At 60.7% G+C, this 19,548-nt stretch overlaps 1 protein-coding gene across 4 annotated transcripts in view; it reads left to right on the top strand.

The window, feature by feature from the left end:
* Window positions 1-228: 228 nt before the first annotated feature.
* The window catches only part of RARA (retinoic acid receptor alpha), a 42,630-nt gene continuing 23,310 nt past the window's right edge, over window positions 229-19,548 (top strand). Inside the window, exon 1 of one of the 4 annotated variants that reach the window (XM_036339929.1) lies at window positions 229-356. The gene's annotated coding sequence lies outside the window, so the exon portion shown is untranslated. Of the gene's footprint in view, window positions 357-9,266; window positions 9,476-19,548 lie in introns of those variants that run through there. The other 3 variants (XM_036339928.1, XM_036339931.1, XM_036339933.1) reach the window with 3 other exon arrangements.

Raw genomic sequence — 19,548 nt, 5'->3', positions numbered from 1 at the left:
GGCAGGAAGAAATGCCTCCTTTCTCCAGCCTCGTCCTCAGCGGAAGCCATCCCTGTGCTGTGTACTGGAGACGGGGCTGCTCCTGTCCCCAGCCCATGACTCAGACCCCTGTCTTTCTCCCAGCGCGTTCCTCCCCCGTCGGTCCTCCGGCTGCCTTGCACCCGCTGACCCAGTCTGGCCTGGTGTCGGAGGGCGGGCTTGCCGCTGGCTGTCAGTGGGCTTTAGGACCCAACGGAAACCCGTGCCTCTTGCAGCAGACTAACCCAGAAGCAAGGGGAATCCTGAATCGAGCTGAGAGGGCTTCCCCGGTTCTCCTGGGAACCCCATTGCCCCCCTGCCAGCACACACCTGAGCAGGTAGGACCCCGCGCGCCCCCTCCCCGCTCCCCCTTGGTGGCCTTCCGCCGGGCCTCTCCTCTTCTGATCTGGCCGTTTCCTTCTCGCCGGTGCAGGCTTTCCCCATCCCTCCTCCCCCACTGCTCACCGTAGTCCTGGGAGGGGGGAGCCTGGGAACGGTGGGGTGTCTGAACGTCCAGTGCAACCCCCCATCCCTCCAGCCGCCCTCCCTGCACTTCCTCGAGGCAGTCCCCTTCTCCAGCTCAGAATAGGGAGTGGGGGGAAGGACTGCCCAGGCCCCACGCCCTTGCACCCTCCTTTGCAGTATTGCCCAATACCCCTTCCCCCACCTCCCCTCGGTGCTGGGGTGCTGGAGAGCCGAGGGAGCAGGAGCAGGACGGAGCCTCCCTGGGGATTTCTAGCTGGCTTCCTCTTCGCCTCCCAGCCTCCAGCTCAGGACTTTGCCCCCCACTCCCTGCTCACCTTGAGGGAGAAGTCACGTCTCCTTTCAGACACACCTCACACTAGGGCGGCCAGAGGCGGTGCTGGGGGGAGTGGAGGGAGGTTAGGGGGAGTTTGGTGACCTTTCCTAGGGAAAGTTCTTTCAGCTTAGAGCCCCCCGCCTGCCAACACCCACTGCAAAGATCCCCCACCCTGCGTGTGTGTGTGTGAGTGTGTGTGTGTGTGTGTGTGTGTGTGTTTAGACCATGGGGTTCGGTTGGTTGTAAGACCTACAAGCTTTTGGCTGGACGTGGCCGAGTGCATTGAAGGGGAGAGATCCCAGAGGATGGTGCAGCCAGAACAGGCTCAGCCCAGATGGCTGGGGAGGGGGGTGTGGAGGCTTTCAGAGCCTCAGCTCCCGTGTTACCCCCAAGCTTCCTCCCTCCTGCAGGCTCTGGGGAGAGGGCTGCCTGGCACCCCCTGATTACAGTGGCGTCTTTTTCCCTCCAGCATGCGCTCTGCTCTCTGAAGATCTAGGGCATCTCATTCTGGTTTGGTGGGTTTGCAGGAGGGGTGTCTGAGTTGTCTGAGTAACCGTGTGTGTGAGTATCGCCTCTGGGCATCGTAGGTAGACTGGGCAGGGAAGTGACGCAAGAGACGGTCACACTTTGGGGGAAACCCCACTGGGTGGTGGGGGTGGGTGGCATGGCCTCCGGATGTCCAGGTGTGAGGTGTGCTCTGCGGCCCTCCTCCGCTCCCTGGGTTCCCTAAGGATTGGTGTTGGCGGGAAGGGTGGATACAGACGTAGTTCTGCTCTTGACTCAGAAAGGAAAGTGGAGATTCTGAGTGTGAGCAGTGAACTGAGAATCAGAGGCCTGACCCTGAGACTCAGCCAGGTCACTTCACGGCGCGCATGTACAGTTTCTTCATTTGTGAAATTGCCCATCAGTGAAATTGGCCTGACAGGATGAGGCTGTAAAGACCGCATAAGACCATTTATCCTAAAGCTCCGTGCAAGTGGTAGTCCTGGCTGGGGGAGGGTACCAGGATGGGATTCTCTTCCTAAATCTAGGTCAGTCTCTCTGCCTCCAGTGTCCTTCCCCATCCTTGCCCATGGGGGGCGGGGGTGGAGGAACCAGGCAGGGCTGTTGCCCCAGGGGCTCAGAATCCCCCCAGTACCGGTGGTAGCTGTGGCCAGAGAGCCTGTGGTCGGGGAGGACGCATTCTCCAGCAGGCTTTTCCTCCTCTGGGCTGCACACCTTCTCCCCTGAGCCCCGTCTCCACCATCCTTCTGCCATTCCTGCTCAGCGTCCTTGTCCCTGTCTCTCCCCTGCCCGGTGGCCTCCTTGTCCGGCTCACTGGGCAAGAGACCTAATCAGGTTGGACAGCTGAGATATGTGTGGCGGCTGAGAGCAGGCGGGAGGGAAGCCAGCGGGAGGATGGTATGAGGGCTGCCCCTGGCACTGCCCAGGCCTCCCAGGCACCACGTGGAGCCTGCTGACTCCTGGCTTGGCATGGCTCCAGGGAAGGTATGCCAGAGGAAGCACAGGAATGAAGGGGCTGGGGGCTGGAGATGAGGGGAGGAGGAAATACACCTCTTTGAGATTTGGTGGCCTGCATGTCAGTATCCCTGACACTGACAGGGAAGAGAGGACAGCAGGTGAGAGCCAGGCTCATTCCATCCCCATGCCTCACTCTCTTCTCTCTTCTTGGTCAGAAATGTGTTCACTTTCCCACCTCGCCCCTTTGGCCATTTCCTCCTGGTGGGTCACCGCCGGGAGCTGCTGGGGCCATCGTGTGTCTGCTCTCTCTGGCTGCTTCCTCAGCTTGGAGGTATTTCTCTCACTCACTCTCTGGGCTGGGCGCCAGGACTCCTGGGTTTCCCGCCTGCCTCCTGTGCAGGGCTGCCCTGCAGGCCACCAGAGAGTCGCTGAGCTGGTTTCCATCCTCTGTGTGGGGAGGGCCTTCTCCCAGGGCTGGGAGGGGTCAGGAATCCCAGGTGGGACCGGGGTGGGGGCGCTACAGCCCCTTCTGACCTCTGACTTAGCTTGGGGGCGGCAGCACATGCCCAGCCTGGCACGGCACGGGCCTGTCCTAGCCTCCAGGCTTCCGTCTTGACATGTGGGTACCCAAGATCTTTTTCAGCTTTTCCCCCATGGCATCTGGGGGTGGCTGTTGAAACCCCTATATCTGCACCCACACAGGTTGGGATTAGCATAATTGAGGCCGGGGCACGATTTCGTCTTCCCTCCAGCTGGGCCAGGATGAAGGAAGCCGGTACAAACTTCCCCACACCAATTCCCTCTGCCCTCAAAAGACCAGTCACTGGAGCCAGACCCTGCCCTCTCGGTGCCCACAATGTGGCTGGCACTGATTTGTCAGAAATTGGGAAGGTTTCCCTGTAGACCGCTTGCCTCCTCTCTCTTCCTCTCACAGGGTTGGGACAGCTCTGTGATTGTAGGCACTTATGGGCAGGCCTCCCCCTAGGGAAGGGGTGTGGGATGCCCCTGAGATGGCCAAATTGGCACTAGTCCCAGGCTGGAGTACTGGACATGGTTCCGAGCCGGGAGTATGGGGGGGAGAGCAGGACATGGGCTCCCTGCCCCCCTCGCTTCCTGCTCTTTGGGCAGCTGTGGGCGAGAAAGGCTGTGGGACTATTTTTAGTTGGTCTGTCCCCTGGCAGGAGGGACGTGCAGAAAATCACGGGGCAGGGAGAGGGGCTGGCCAAGGTGAGGGTAAGGAGGCAGGCCGAGGCCTCGGGAAGGGCCGGAGGGGCAGCCGATAGAGCAAGGAGATGCATTAGGCAGGGCTGGGACCTGGTGGAGCGGTCCTGACCCAGGTCAATGGGCCGGGCCGGGCCGGGCGGAGGAGTCCTGGGGATCCCTCAGGGTTGACTCTGTCCAACTTGGACTGGACTTGGAACCAGAGGGGCTTTCCAGGCCATATCTCCCCTTACAGAGGGGGAAACTGAGGCACAGAGAGGGGATGTGACTTGCCCTCGGACACCCAGCTGGTCATTGGCTGCCCAGGCCCCTGCACCGTTTTCCCTTGTCATGGCCGCTCACCACACCTGTCTGTGCCTTACTGCAGCGAGGAGGACCCCGGCCAGGCGCCAGGCCCGTCTCCCTTTCTGCTGGTTTGCGCGGGGTCTCTGGTCAACCCCAGCTGGGCTTGTTTCTCAGCCTCCACCATGTGGAGAGAGTCTGAATCCAGGTTGGAAGGAGGTCAGGGTTGGGGTTTGTTTAGGTGGCCTGTGGCCACTGGTGTGAATGGAGGTGCTGGGCAGGTGCCAACAGGCTCACAGGCTGAGAGCTGTGGGGCTTGGCGACACTTGAGAGGAGGAGCTTCCTGTCTAACTCCATTTAGAGACCCAGAGAGGGCCACAGGTCTGCCCACGGCGGGCGGGGATGGGCTGGGGACAGACCAAGGACTAGGATCTCAGATGTGGGTTTGCAGGCTCTCCAGCCCCCTCTGTGAGCCCCCATCCTGCCACGCCTGCGTCATGGCGGTTGTTTGCCAATCCCCTCACCAAAGGAGGGGAGCAGGCTGAAGAGCCGGGAGATTATCAGAGGCTCCGAATCCCAAGTCAGAAGCGAGCCCACCTTGAGGCTGGAAGAAGGGGGCTGAGGTGCTGCAGGGAGAAAGGACAGTGGAGAATTGTGGTCCCTCAAATTCAGGCTCCTGCCTCAGCCTCTTTCCTAGGGCCACCACGTTGCATGGCTGCAGGAGGTGCCATTCCATCAACTACGGTGTCAGTGGCGCCCCCTGGAGTTGTTCGGGGGCCCTGCCTATGTACCCTCTTTCTTCCAATCAGCTTCAGATCCAGCTGGAAGGATATGCTGGGACTGGTCTTAATGCAACACCCACTCCCCCACCCCTGCCTCCTTCCACTCAACCTATTCCCCTGCCGCCCACCCCCTGCCCCCAAGTCCATCTCACTGGGCCGCAAATTGTGGTGAAGGAGCCCCTCCCCCCTCCACTCAAGTTCTGTCTCTGGGGGGCTGATTTATCATGCCCCCCCCCCCCCCCGCATCAGGCCTGCTGCAGTGTGTGAGAAATCAATAGTGCAAATGGATTGAGGTTGTTCAGCCTGTCAACCCCCCTTGGGCCCCATCTACTCCCCTGGGACTTGGGGAGTTACTCTGTCCCCTTCCGGCTTATCACAGAGATATACACACCTCGGTCTTGTGGTTGCAGCCAGAGCGCTGGGCACAGGAATTATTCCTTCTGTCCATCTCTCTCTCTGTCTCTCTCTTTCTCTCATATCCTGGGCTGGTCTTAGCATGACAAATACTCGTGAACATCTCTTTTCTAGCTCGGGTGGAGTGGGGGTGGAGGGGCTTAAAGGGCAGTAGGCTGCCAGCCAGAGGTGGGAGGGAAGCAGGTGGGTGAGTGAGACGGTGCCCAGGGAGGAGGACTAGCTGGGGAAGGGATTGGGTGACAGCCCACCCCATCGGCCTCTGGTAACTCAATCCCTGCACCCCACCCTCCCAATTCCCCTCCTGCTCAACAACTTCAGCAGCTGCTGGCTGGAGCAGGGCTGGCAGGAGTGTGTATGAGTGCATGTTGTATGTGGGGGGGGGGGGTAAGAGGGGCTGTGGGGGCAGGAGGTGCTGCCAGGACATGTTAAAGGAGACTCTTAGCCTGGGTACAACTTGGGTGGCAGGAGGCGGTAGGGCTGGTGGGAGAGTGGGTGGTGAGTGATGGGCAGGGGGCAGGCTGTGGAGGGGGGCGCAGGGCAGCCCAGGGGTCTCACAAAACTTGCCTGCACTGGAGCAGGGCCTGGTGTGGTGAGGGTGGGCATGGTGAGGGGGCAGGGGAGGGTACAGCCATAGCTCACCCCCCAGATTCCTGTTCTTCGCCAGGGGGCGCATGTAACCATGAAGGACACAGAGACAGCCTGTCTCTGTCCCCAGTGCCCGGGCTGTGCCTGCTGGGCATCACAGTCTCGGTGACTAAGTCACTTCTGTCCCGGGGCTGGCAAGGTGCCAGCCATAGCTCTTCTTCTCTTCTCGGTAGGTGAGTCACTGCCCTGGCATCTCCCCCGGATGCAGCTGAGTCACCCGGCTGTGCCTGCTGGGCAGGTGGGCACCAAGCTTGGGGTGGGGCTGGGGGGGGCATATGCATAGTCCCAGTGTCTTCTCTGATCTCTCTGTGGTCTGTCCTGGCCCCACGAATAGACCTGCAGCGCCAGCCAAGGATGGTGTGTCTCCCATGGGCTCTGTCGAGGGGACGAGGTGGCAGGATCTGCGTGGAAATGTTTGATTTGGAGTAAAGGGGGGTGAGTTAAAGAGGTGACTGTGGGTTTGAATCTTAGCTCTGCCACTGACAAGCTGTATGACCTTGGGCAAGACAGTTTCCTTTTTGAGCCTCAGCTTCCTCATCTGTACAATGGAACCAGGAGCCTCACCCCATATGACCCTTCTGGGCTGTGAGAATCCAGTGGGGTGGGGCCATGAGGGTGTTTGTGGGAGGAGTGCCTTTGAGGATAAGCTGGGAGGCTGGGGAGGGGAAGAGTCCACTGAAGCAGACGTCTCCCCTCGCACCTGCGTCCTGGTAGTCTTGGCCTGCAGTGCCTCCCAGCCTCTGTTTACATGACCAGCAATGGGATTCCCTAGGGGCTCCCCAGAGACTGTGAGGGAGGCCTTGTTTTGCTGGAAGTGAGGGCCTTCTGGGGGGCGGGTGTCAGAGCTATTTTGTATCTCCTTGGACTGCTGGGGGCTGTCACTGGCCTTGCACCTATGTGGGCTCTTGGGTTTCCCTAGGAAACAAGTAGCTCAGACTCCTCCCTGAGCCCTCTTCCTGTGTGCTGTGTGTGTGTGTGTGTGGGGGGGGGGGGAGGTAGGCCCCCAGGTGAGTCTTTCCTGAAGAGCGAGCAGTCAGTCGCCAGGCCCGTGGGACGCCCCCCCCCCCCCCGCCCCCGCTCTGCTAGACTCCTGCTGCCTCCTACACTCTTCTCCCTCTAGTGTTAAGGACCTTAGAGGATGGGGTAGGGAGGGCGGGGGTAGGAGTCCCATTGTGGCCCCAGCACAGCTGGAGTGCAGCTGCTGCTGCAGATTGGACTCCTAGCCTCCCTCCTACCTGGGACCTCTCCTGCCTCTGGGAGTCAAGCCTGGGGAAGGCTAGATATTGGAAGGCAGGACAGGGAGGGAGCACAGCAGAGGCGTGCCGGCTGTGTGCTGGTTCACCTGGGTGCCAGTCTTCTGTGCATGTGTGTCTGACCCCTGTGGGGAGCAGGTTTGTGGATGCATGAGTTTCTTCCCTCATCTGCACCTGGGTCTATGCTATGTCTGTTCAGGAGTGTGCCCCACCCTCTGCCTCATGTCCTTTGTGTGCACAAATGCCTGTCTTGCTTTTCTTTTGTAAGAGAGAAAAAGGGAGAGAGAAACATCGATTTGCTGTTCCACTTATCTATGCATTCATTGATTGACTCTTATATGTGCCCTGACCGGGGATCAAACCTGTAACCTTGGCAATTCAGACGATGTTCCAACCAACTGAGCTACCCGGCCAAGGCACACATGCCTGTCTGTGTGCTCATGGATGTGCATACATGGGTATCCTGGGCATGCACGTGGGGGTATACACATGTGTGCTCTGAGTGTGTATGTGGGTGTCCTGAGTTTGCATTTGCACACCTGACTCTCAGTGTGCACGCCTGACCCCCTGTGCTTGCAGGTGTATGCGAAGGCCTCGCAGGGTGGGAGGCGGTATACCTGTGTTTATGCACACTTCCATTTTTGTGTCCATAATCCTTACCCCTGGCCTCAACTGGAAGGAAGACTGGTAGAGTCTAGGTCTAGGCCCAGGGGGAGCCTGTGCCGGCTGGGGTGGGTAGCTGACGCTGAGTCCCCCTCCCCCGCCCCCCCAGGCTGGCCCCTCACCAGGTGGCGCCCCCTGCTGCTGGCTGGGCTCCTGCTGAAGGCCTTTGGGGTGGGGGTGGGGGGGTTGGAGGAGAAGGGGTTAAGCGTTGGCGTCCACATCTGGGAGCCATTGGCGCATTCCTGCCGGCTGAGCGCATGTTTGCGGATGGATCTGGACGGGACAGGGCGGGAGGGGCGGGGCGGGCGGTTCGCACCGGCGGACGGAAATCCAGACGCGAGCGGGAGACCGCCGGCCCAGCGGGCGGGAAGGGGCCGGGGAGGCGCTGCCAGGCGCTGTGCGGGCACCTTCCCCCGCGCAGGACCGCAGGGCAGTGCGCCCCGCACACCCGGAGGGGCTTGTCTTACCTCCCCGAGGCTGGGAGCTAGAACTGGAGAGACAATCAGACGCCTCCAGCCTCGACCTGGCTGTGCAACCAGGGCGACAGGGGCCCCAAACCCGTGTCCTCCTCCGGCCTGGGCTTCCCTCTGGAAAGCGGGGCCGTCGGACCGGTGGGTTGGGAGCTCTGCCTGTCGGGCTGGGCTGTCTCCTCCCCGGGCTGGAGGCTGGGGCGTGAGGCACTTCCCCTTCCAGCGGGAAGTCCTGTGGGGGCACTCGTGGCCACTTCTCTGACTGCGAAAGGGGGTTCCCTAGTGATTCCGCTTTCTGCTCCCCCCTCCCCTGGCTGCGAGAAGAGCAGAGGCGGGGGGGGGCGGGGGGCGGGGCGGGACACGGGGCTGTGTTGGGGACTGTTGGGGACTGGGGTCCTGCAGAGGGAGAGTGAATCAGATCCTGCCCACCTGGAACAAGAATGCGCGCTTCAGTGGCTCCCCAGCCTGGGCCAGGAGGGAGGAGCTGAGTTCTCTAACATTGGGGGGGGGGGGGCGCGGGGTGTAGGAGTGTGTGGTCCTGACGCCCTGACTTAGCCTTTGGGAGATCCAAGAGCCACTGCGCTTTTGGGGGGGAGAGGGGGGCTGCTGAGCGGTTGGGGTGGGCCAGAGTTCTTCTGACTGATGACCCACTCGAGCTGGAGAGGTTTTGGGGGGGAACTGGGAGGAGTGCACTTGAGTGAGGTCTATCTACTCTTGCACTTCTTTTTTTTTTAGATGAGAAAGTTAAGATTCAGAGAAAGGAAACGACTTGTTTAAGGTCACACAGCTTTCAGCTCCCACTGGTCCCTGGAGGAGGGTTATAATTAGGGGAGCCTGGGCTTGACAGCTGGGGCCAGAGGCACTGGATTCACTTCCCAGTTCACTTCCCAGGTTTCAGTGTGCGTGTGTGTGTGTGTGTGTGTGTGTGTGTGTGTGTGTTTGTCTGTCTGGGGAAGGGAATGTGATACCACACACTGCAGCCCCTTCTCCATCTAGCCCTTTTCCCATTCTTCCCGCAGAACTTCAGCTCCTCGCTCCGAAGCTGTCCTTTTGGGGCAGAGGGAGGGATTCTCACAGATTCCCACGGTCCAGCCTTCTGCTAGGCGCGGCTCCTTTAAGACTCGCCCAGTCTCGGGTCTATTAAGGCGAGGAGAGTGGGGCGTGATCCTGTGGGCCCGCCTCTGGCTGGTGATTGGTCAGTGGGCGGGCAGGGGCGGGGCCGAGGGCGAGGGCCTCCCCCAGCTCCGTACCCTCCGCCCCCCAAGTCTGGGGCTCCGGGTAAAGTTTCAGCCTCCGCACGTGACTCGCCATGGCCGCTGCCTTCGGCCCGCGCTGCTGAGCTCGGTCCCCCGGACGGCTCCTCTCCCGGGACCCCGCAGCCCTGACGCCGAGCTGTCCCGAGGCGCAGGGGCAGGGCAGACGCCGCGCCCGTGGGCGCACGGACGGATTGCGTCCCCCCGCTGCGAGGTAACCTCTACCCCGGGGATCGTGGAGAGCCCCCGGCTCGCACCGGCAGCGGGGACCCTTGCTCCGCTCCCGATGGGAGCTGCGGATGGGGACCGGGAGCCGGGCGGGTGCTGACGGGAGCCCGGGGTTTCCTGGGCTTCCCAACCCGCTGCCGCCGTGCCCGGGGCGGGGGAGCCCCGTCTGTGCGTCTGTCTGCGCCCGTGTCTTCGCGCGCAGCCGGGAGGCGTCCGAAGCCGCCTTGCCGTGCGTGTCCCCGGCGCCGGGCTGGGGCAGAGCCGCCGCTGGGAACTCCAGCTCTCTCTCTCCTTTCTCTTCAGAAACGAGCAAAACAAAAAAGACTTTCAAACCTGTTTGGGGAGAGATCGGATGCCCAACGGACGAGCCCCCTCCTTCTTCCCCGCCTGTTATCTGAGCTGCTCTGTGGTTTGGGGAGAAGCGGCCCGGGGGCCCACCCCCACCGGCGGCAGCCGGCCTGGGGGGCGGGGCCCGCTCAGCTGGTGTGCCCCGTGGAGAGAGGGGAGCCGTCGGCATCGGGTGGGGGGACCAGGACCGTCGGGAAAGGGACGACTGGGTCTGGTGTTACCATGGGGTGGTGGCAGCTCTTTGGGTGAGAAGAGGACGGAATAGACTGGCCGTCTTTGCTCTGCCGAGGGTGTCTGGGACATGGTGCCACCCACGAGGCGGGGAAGCTGCTAGCCAGATGTGTGTGTGGGAGGGGGGCACTGGAAAATCGGCTTGGCTGTGCCCCCTCTCTGGGCACTGTCCTCCTGTCAGGCTGCTCCGTGGGAAGGGGGTCGGGCCACCAGCGTGCCAGGCTGGGGATGTGCACCAGCTCATATGGAAATCATACCAAAAAGCACCCCCCCCCTCCCCAGCCTTGGAGACTTCTTTCCCATCGATTCAGTCTGGGATAGGGCACCCACCTGGTGTGGGCTTCCTCTTCTGTAACCAGCTTGCCTTCTGCCCGCGGGCTGTGTGCACATGTGTGTAGATATATGTTCTCCAAGGGACTTGTTCCCGAGAACACTTCCCCACCCCCCACCCCTGCTGCATACCCGCCACCCTCACTTCTACTGCCCACCACCACCCTCTACTCCAGTTTCCTGGCCAGGGGATTCGGGCATGTCGCTGTCCCCTTCCCTGACGGCGGTGGTCATAGGGCAGGGTTGTTCTGGGGAAGCGATTCACCAAGAATACCAGGTCTTACTAGGAAATGGGCTCCAGCCTTAAACTCCTCCAGGGCCTTGTGCTTGATGGGGAGGCTGGTGGGGGAAGCCCCAGGTTGGAGTAGGGATGGCTTGGAGCCTTGGGGCTTCCCCTGTGGAGAGGGGGGTGGAGATGAGTCTGGGGGTGGGAACAAGAGAGAGTATTTGGAGCTGGAGGAAGAAGGTGGGTGTGTGGGGGTGGGTGTGTGTGGGAGGGTGTGGGGGTTGTGGAGTCAGGGAGTTTGTGGCTGTGAAAGATGTTGGTGCACTGGGAGGGGCTGGGACATAGTTCTGCCTGGGAATCTGGACCATGTGGGCCCTGAGACAGCGGTTACTAAGATCAGACTCGGGTAGGCCCCTGGGAGCCGCGGATGTTGGATTTTGCGGGATTTTGCGGGTGTGAATGAGTGCGATGCAGTGTCTTTGCAGGAGTTTCCCCGCCAGACTGGTGAGGGCGGCTTGAGGCACTGGCAGTTCTGCGAAGACCCTGGGCTTGGAATGGCTTAATCCTGGGCACCTCCTCCTACAGCCCCTAAATCTCTGCCCTTCAGTTTTACCCTAAATGCCCCTGCTACTGTAGGACACCTCTCTGGTCCCCCCTCCTACTCCCCAACCATGTGGCAGCCTGGCAGGAAGCTAGCTGTGGGCAGCACCAGCCTGATCACCCCCATGCATTCCCCGTTGGGCACAGTCACCCACATGTGCCATGACGTGGTTCCTGCCACCCTGTCTAGTGTGGGGGAGAGGACATCATCTGAGTGGCCCTTCGGGTCTCCTTGGGGGGTACTGACCCACGCTCCTGTTAATTCATTTTCCTTCCCCTAAATCATTTGGTCAAGTTTCTGAGGAGGTTCGAAGTTGGCTGTGCCCTCTGGCACCTTTCCCCCCAAGCCACTCCTTGCTCAGACTCTAGGGTCTTCAGTGGGGTGCTCCTCAGAACGGTGTGACATGAGGGTGCGGCCTGCCCCCAAACACAAACCTCAGTGCCCAGCCGCTGTCCTCTGGGTGGCATGGCCAGGCAGGACCTAGGCTGGGCGTCTTGGGGTCTGTTTGTGAGCACTGTCTGCGGTCTGGGTGAGGGCCATCTGGGGAAGGTAACCCTACCCTGTGATGAATACACAGGGTTATCTTCACTTGCCCAGCACCCCACACCCCTTTCCGATGGTGGTGGTTTGGGGAGTGTGGGAAGCTGGCAGGGCCCCTGGCAAGATGACCAGGGTTGTCTTGACTTAACTGGGTTTTGGGAAAGGAGTGTGGCAACCCGACTCCAGCTTCCAGGGCTTTGGCTGCACATCCTCTGCTGCCTGCTGTCTTTCTTCCCTCCGTTCCCCTCTCCGCCCTCTGGCTGCTGTCTGGAGCCCACACGGTTTGTGGGGGGTGAGGGCCTGGATCTCTGTGTGTGTCCAGGGAGTGTACTGGGGATTGGCAGGATTGGCTGAGGGTGTCTGGGTGTCCCCGCAGGGTGGGCGGTGTGCGGGGACCAGGCCCAGAGTGTGAGAATGTGTCAGGGTTGGTGCGTCTGTCCCAGTCTGGCTCGGGTGTGGGTGTCTCTTGCTCCGTCTGGATCTTGCCTCCCGCTCCAGTCCCCGCCCCCCCTCCTTCCCCAGCTGGGACCGCCTGCTCGCTCTCCCTCTCTCTCCGCAACTGGAGCCTCCCTTGCTCCTTCCTGGAATTTGGAGAGGAGGAGGAGGAAGAGGCAGGCAGACAGACCTCCCACACTCTCGCCTGCCCGCCTGGCATCACAGGGAAATGAAATAGGCGCTATGGAACTAAGGTTTCCTTGGCTGCCCCAGACCCTCCGACACACATCACCGAGTAGGGGGGCAGGTTTTACAGAAGGGGCATGGCCGCCCCCACACCCACTAAATGGAAGCGAGGCCTCTTGCTTCCACCCAGCATCCTGCCCGCCTGGGCCCCTGCGGGGACCTCCAGGCACCACTGTCAGCCTGGGAGGGGGGTGGGGGGATTAGACTGCTGCCAGCCTGGCCAGCACCTGTTGCCAACCCCCAGCCCTGTAACTGGAGCTGGCTGGGAGTGGGCTGCAAAATGACAGGTGGAATTTCTGCAACCAGGCAACCCCCCCTCAACCCACTGGATAGGCCTGTCCCTTCCCAGAACGAGGAAAGCCTGTGCCCCCTCCCAGTGTCAACCTGATCGCATGGCCGATGTCCCTCCTGCCGATGGGGGCGGGGCCTGGGAGTGGGGAAGGGTATGAGCTTATTGCTATTTGCACAGTGACCCCCACTAGCTGCAGAGCGGGGCTGCCCTTGTTCACGTGTTCTGAGCTCTGCTGCTCTGGCAGGGCTGCGGGGGGCGCGGGGGGGGGGAGGGGCGTGTGGATGGGGCTGGTTTTCTGTTAATGTTTTAATTGCATAAAAACTGGGAGCTCAGCTCTGGGCCAGTGGGGAGTCGGTCTGGCTGGCCTCCCGGTTTGGGCTAAATATAGTCTGGGACATCTGCAGAGAAGGGGAGGGGGGCAGAGGGAGCTTCCATTCCCCCCACCTCTGGCCAAGGTGCCCTCTCTGGGCGGGCACCTTGGAGCAGGAAAGGGGATTCTTCAGCACAAAAGGCAGGGGAGAGGTGGGTGGGGGCTGGGCACAGGGGAGACCTCACCGGTCTGGAGGCCAGTGGAAGGATGGGGTGAACCCAGAGGCTCAGGACAGCGCCTGCCGGCAGGAGTGGGGCGCAAGGCGGGCTGGAGCGAAGGGCTCTGCTCGCCTGCCCTCCGAGATGCCTCCGTGTGTCACTGCGCCCGGCTGGTGTCACCGCGCCCGCTCGCTGTGTGCTGGTGTGTACACACCTCCCTCCCCCAGAGCCTCGTCCCCTGGGTCCTACTGCAGGTTCCCAGCCCTCCTTCCTTTTGTCCCTTGCCCCACAGCGAAACCTTCAGCCCAGGAATCGAGACTTGAGAAGGGGAAGCTGCGGTGGGTAGTTCTCTGATCTCCAGTCACGGCAGGAAGTGGAGGGGAGGGGGACCGAGGAGGGGACCTGAGTGGCAGGCGTGGAGGGAGGGCCAACCTTGAACGCTGTGGGAGGGGGCGGCCAACCTCCCAGCCACCCCCTCTTCCCTCCAGCTCCAAGTGGGGCCAACCTCGGGAACAGCTGATTTCCCAGGGGCTGCTAACCATCCTCATCACCCTCCCCACGCTGGGAAAAAAAAGTCTTCCTGTCATGTGACTGTCACTTCCTGTCCCACTGTGGTTCCTGGGATGTTTGTTGTTGGTTACCATGGAGATGGCCGCTGTAGGCTTTACCCTGGTTCTTGTGGGGAGGAAAATGCCCCCTCCCCCTAGACCCACAATTGGGGGGGGCAGTCTGGGGGGGGCTGCCTTGGGGGCCGTGTCAGGCTGAGTGTGTGTGGTCTCAGATGTCCCAGATCCCCCAGGACCCCCCAGACTTCTGTCTACGGGAAGGAGTCACAGTTATCTACCCAGATGAGTGTTGGGGAGCTGCGACCGCATGTGGCTGTGCTTGACTGGCTGGCGATGTGAGTCTGGCTGTGCAGACCCTGTCCCCTCCAGCCTGGGTCCTGGCTGCCTTATAAAAATGCCAGTTCGTGTCTCTTTTTACTTTTGTCACCTTCTCCCATCCTGTGTTCTCATGGAAACGACCCTTCCTAGGGAGTTTCTGTGACTTCTTGGGGTCCAGGCTGGAGTGGGGTGGGGCTCTGGGCAAGATCCCTGGTCCTGTATTTTCTTTGGGGGGTGGGGAGAGTGGTGCCCCTCCCACACAGCCTGCACCAGCTTCTCCCTGACCCCAAGGCCTTGTGCTTAAGGGGCAAGCCATTGGACTCTGTGACCCATTCTCCCCACCCCCTCCTGGGCTTCTCTGCTCTGTTCACTGGAAATGGAGAGGGGAAGAGATTCCCCCAAGTTTTAGCCCCAACTGAGTAGGCGTGGAGTAGGAAGTTCCTGGGGGGTTGATGGAAGAGGGGGGTTATGGGGCAGGGCAGAGTCTGACTCAGTCCTAGTCTGGGGTCAGAGCCAAAAGGATATCCTGAAGCAGTGGGGAGGGGGGGCGTTCCCGGCTTCCCTGCAGCCTGGGTCCCCAGGGAGGGATGCTGGCTGGGAGGGGGCTGGTAGCACTGAGTCCAGCTGACAGCCTGTCTGCCCTGGGACTCAGAATTGGGGTAGTTTCTGGGTTGGGGCAGAGCTGAGGGGATGGGGGCATGGCTGTAACCTTACACACACGCATGCACGCACACACACACACACACACACACACACACACACACACGCCTCCTGTGTGCTCCATCCTCCCAGCGTGCCCATCGTGAGAGGGTTGTGCTGCCTACACTGTGGAGGTTGGGAGACGCTGGTGAGGGGGCAGCTGCCAAGGTGAGGGTGGGGAAAGCCCCATGCCAGGATGGGTGTGAGGACGGTGGTTTCCAAGCTGGGGGGTCCCCTTTTGTCTGTGCCCCTTTGGGCCCCCTCCCCGGACAGAGCCGCCTTTGTTTGGGCCACTCACTCCTGTGGTCTGGCTGTGGCCTGGGCTGGCTCATCTCTTCCTCTTCCTGTTTCTGCCTTCCCCAGGCTGCTCCCTCCTCGAGGCCTGGGCTGCCCCCTGCCCTTTCACCTACTCTCTGCGCTGAGAGTCGCCCGGCTTCACCCGGGCCTTTGAAGGTCCCGAGCACAGCTCCCAGGGGCTCTGGGATGGGGTCCCTGGGTGGGCAGGAGTTGGGGGCACCGCCCCGCCCATCTGAGACCCCCCATTTCCTCCTCCAAGAACTTGGCCTGTCATGGGCATGGGCTTGTCCAGTTGCTCTTTCTGCCTGTGACTCAGTCGCTGCTGAGAGCGTGGCAGTGGAGGCCAGGTAGCCCTGCATACGGGCAGAACTGGGGCCAGGTCGGGCACAGGTGGGGGAGGCCTCAGACCCACCCTTCTTGAACCCGGCGCTCGCTCGTCTTGAAACAGTGGGGCAGTGGCAGCCTCCAGGGGAAGACACTGGGTTTCAGCCCTCCCCTGGCCCCTCCAAGGATGTGCTCAGGGCCTTCACATGCTTGGAGCAGGTTTTCAAACAAGTCCTAGCCCCAGCGGGGCAGGCCTGGGGCTCTGAGGGGCCGGTGGGGAAGAGCTGCCCTCCACCTGTCCCAGGTGATCCTTCGCACACACTCCTGGGGGGTCTCTCTCCTGCCTGCAGCCCAGACCCTGGTCACCAAGGACCAGAGTGGCCAGAGTGTGGGCTTGCTGGGGAGGAGAGGGACCCCTGGAAAAAGGGGGTAGTGGTCATCACGGTTCCCCAACCCTTGCCGGCAGATCTGAGGAGCATGGGGGAAGCGGGGGTTGTGGCTTTGTGTGTGCGTGTGCGTGTCCTTTCCTGGAGAGTTTGTCAATAGATCCAGCCCACTGCTGGGGTTTGAAATCTGCCCTGTCCCGCCCTGCCCTGCTCCTGGCAGGGGAGGGGGTCCAAAGGGGCCAGGTGTTGCCTCTGCCAGGGCTGGAGTTCCCATCGCCGTGCCACCCCCTCCAGTTGAGCTTGAGCTTCGGGTGTCATTTGCATATGATTCATTGACTGTCTAGAATTGTTAGGAAACCCCCTGTGCCCCCTTCTGTTAAGCTCCCCAATCCTGGTTTCCTCCTCTGAGCCCCTCCAGGACTGCCTGACTTCTGTTCATGGGGAACCATTGTTTCAGGAGAGCCTGGGGAGGGGAGAGGAGAGAGTGAATGAAGGGGGGGGGGGCTGGGCCAGCTGGGCTTGGGGACCCCTGGCTCCTCTCCCCTGACAACAGGGAGGAAATGGTCAATTTCTCTTCCCCTCCTCCCCTCCCCAAATCCAAAGGTTTCCCTTTTTTGGTTTGTGAAATGAAAGAAGGGAATTTGGGAAAGGGTTGTGGTCGGGCCTCCACCCACACCCCGAATGTCCCTCTCCCCACATCCCTCTCCTCAGTCTGGGGGAAGCAGACCCTGGAAAGTGGGTAATTCTCTTGCCCAGCTCTGTCCACAGATGCTCACCGTGGTCGGGGAGAGGAAGGGAGAGCAGACACCGCCCAGGGAGGCCCTGGGTGGTGCTGAGAGGCGTGGGGAGGCTGGGGAAGGGGGGAGGGGGGCAGTTGCCCAGCACCTCCTGGGTGCCAGGCGCGGTGCTGGGTGCTTTCCAGGACTTTTATCTCTTAAATCACACAACCAGTTGTTGAGGTAGACGGTGCACAGGCGAGTAAACAGATGCTCGGAGAGGTTAAATGACTTGCCTAAGGTCACCCAGAGTGGCAGAGCTGAGATTTGACCCTTCAAACCTCTGTTTTTTCCTACCATCTTCAAGGCGCAGCCAGCTCCTGCCTTTTCCTCTAGGTGTGTGACCCTGGGGCACCTGACCCTGAGCAGGGGTTCTGGCACCGTGGTGAGGGGGGGGGGGCCATGGGCAAGGGCGTGTGGCTGGTGGCAGGCGCTCTAGCCCCCACCCCTCTTTCAGCCGTGCTGAGTCTTGGCTCAGCGTATGGGAGGTGTGGGCCTGCGGTTTCTATCCCTCGAGGGAGGGTGCCCGTGGGCCGTGGAGGTGGCGGGCACAGGGTGGAGGTTGGATGTGGGTAGTTTGTTTTCCCTTTCTTTGGTGCTGGTTTCGATTCTGTGACTGTGTCTTCTCCACCCCTGGGTGCAGGGGCCCGGGCCCAGGTGTCTCCTGGAGGGTCATGGCTGCAGAGGGAACTTCTGAGGCAGAGCCTGTGCGCTCTGGCTCTGTCCCCATCATCCGTGCCCTTGCCCATCCCTGTTCCCTCACCAGCCTGGCCCTTGGCCCGGTGTCTGTGATCTTTACCCCCTCCGGCTGCTAAAGGCCCTCCCCAAGGGGCTGAGTGACTGCACTGAAGTTTGAAGCTCAGATCGGGGTGGGGAGGCCTTGCAGCCTCTCCCTGGGGTGTGTATCTGTGGGGGAGTTTGAAGTTTGGTTCAGTTTCAGACTCCTCTGGGGCAGAGGAGTGGAGGCATTAAGGTGACTGTAGTTCTCTCTCCTGTGGGGGCAATGGGGGGTTCCAGAGGGGGTCCACCCCCAAGCCCCCAAAGCTGGGTCAGGACGCCTGGAGTCTGAAGCGACTGGCTTTCTGGGCCTCAGCCCCCCGGGGCCTCCCCTCAGGGAGGCAGCCCCAGCGTGGATGTGAATCCTCCTGAGTATTTCCGAGGGGTGCACCTCTGTGTGTTCATGGAGCGCGGTGTGTGCTGGGGGCCTGGACCCCAGGGAGGCGGGTACAGAGGCCAGCCTGGCTGGGGGAGGGCCAGGGGAAACGGGGGCTGTGGTGTGTGTCTGCGGGGAGCTGTGTCCTGGGGCTGGGCACGCCAGCCCGGAACCATGTTCATTGTGTGGTGGAGCCCCAGTGTGGAGAGATGGTATCTCCAGGTCCCCTCTTCTCCCGTGCGTGCCCACACACACACAGGCCGGTGTGCGAACGTGCTCTTGCCCACCCGTATGCTCCCCATAGCCCTGCGTGCACGAGTTTCTGCAAGTGTGGGGTGTGTGTGTGTGTGTGTGTGTGTGTCTTAGTCTGACTGTCAGTGCTGATGAGGCCCAGCCAACCCCTCCTTCCCTTGCCTGAGTTCCGTTGTGTGGGGCCCCACAAGGGTGTGGGGGGCCTGGGGTGGCAGTTTGCCCAATGGGTGGGGCCCTTGTTCCTCTGACGTCAGCCCTCTCAACCCGGGAGGGAATCTGTAGGGGCCTACGGGGGAAGGGACACCTCCTTCAGGAGTAAGAACAGAGCCCGATGGTCGTCGTCATTAATAACAGTAAAAATCATGGTCATTAACAAGGTCCAGCCCTAGCCGGTTTGGCTCAGTGGCTAGAGCGTCGCTCTGCAGACCAAAGGGTCCCCGGTTCAATTCTGGTCAAGGGCACATACCTCTGTTGTAGGCTCCCCCCCCCCCCCCCCCCCCCGGCGCAGACCTCGGGGTCCTAGTCAGGGCTCTCTGTCTTTCTCTCTCTCTCCTACTCTCCCTAAAAATCAATGGAAAAATATCCTGGGATGAGGATTAACAAAAACAAAAAAACAAGGTCCAGATTTCACGCCTAGGAGAGCTGCCCCCTCCCTAGCACGTACCTGTCCCCACTTCCCCCTCCTGGCGCAGGCTGCCTGGCCCAGCTGGGCCCAGAAGCCCTGGCCTCGCCCACAGTGGCCTTGGCAGGAACTCCCCTTCCCAGGCATGGTCCTCAGCCAAATGCTGGCCATGTGCTTGTCCACTGGACACCAGGTCTGAGCTGGGGAGCCTGGAGCTTGGAACCTGGGACGGCTCGAGCTTGGGGGGACGGGGTTGGAAAGGGAGGCAGTCCTTATTTTGGGTCTTTTCCTTTCCCTTCCTCCCTTCTCTCTTTCTTCTTAACAGCTTTATTGAGATGTAATTCATAAACCATAACATTCACCCATTAAAGTATACAGTTGAATGGTTTCAGTATTTTCAGAGTTGTGCAACCACCACAATCAATTTTAGAAATTTTTCATCACTGCGAACAGAGGTCCCGTACTCTCAGCAGTCACTTCCCATTTTCCTCAAACCCACACCCAGCCCCTGGTAAACCACAATCTACTTTATGTCTTTATAAATCGCCTATTCTGGACCTGTTATGTAAATGGAATCAAACACTATACGGTCTTTTGGAACCAGGTGAATGCTTTTAAGGTGTATCCATATTGGAATGTATATCCATGCTTTAATCCTTTTTTATGGCAGAGTAATATTCCATTGTATGGATCTGTGTGTCATTTCTTCATTCATCAGTTGATGGACATTTGGGTTAACTTTCTGGCTGTTAGGAACAATGCTGTGATGAACATCCATGTATAAGTTTTTGTGTGGGCTGATGTTTTCATCTCTCGTGGGTAGATACCTCAGAGTGAAATGGTTGGGTCATTATAGGACAGTGATGGCGAACCTATGACACGCGTGTCA

The sequence above is a fragment of the Myotis myotis genome, unplaced genomic scaffold (genome assembly GCF_014108235.1).
Source record: "Myotis myotis isolate mMyoMyo1 unplaced genomic scaffold, mMyoMyo1.p scaffold_m19_p_17, whole genome shotgun sequence".
Taxonomy (NCBI): domain Eukaryota; kingdom Metazoa; phylum Chordata; class Mammalia; order Chiroptera; family Vespertilionidae; genus Myotis; species Myotis myotis.
Note: the sequence above shows the minus strand (reverse complement) of the source record. Positions and strands in the feature narration are given on the sequence as shown.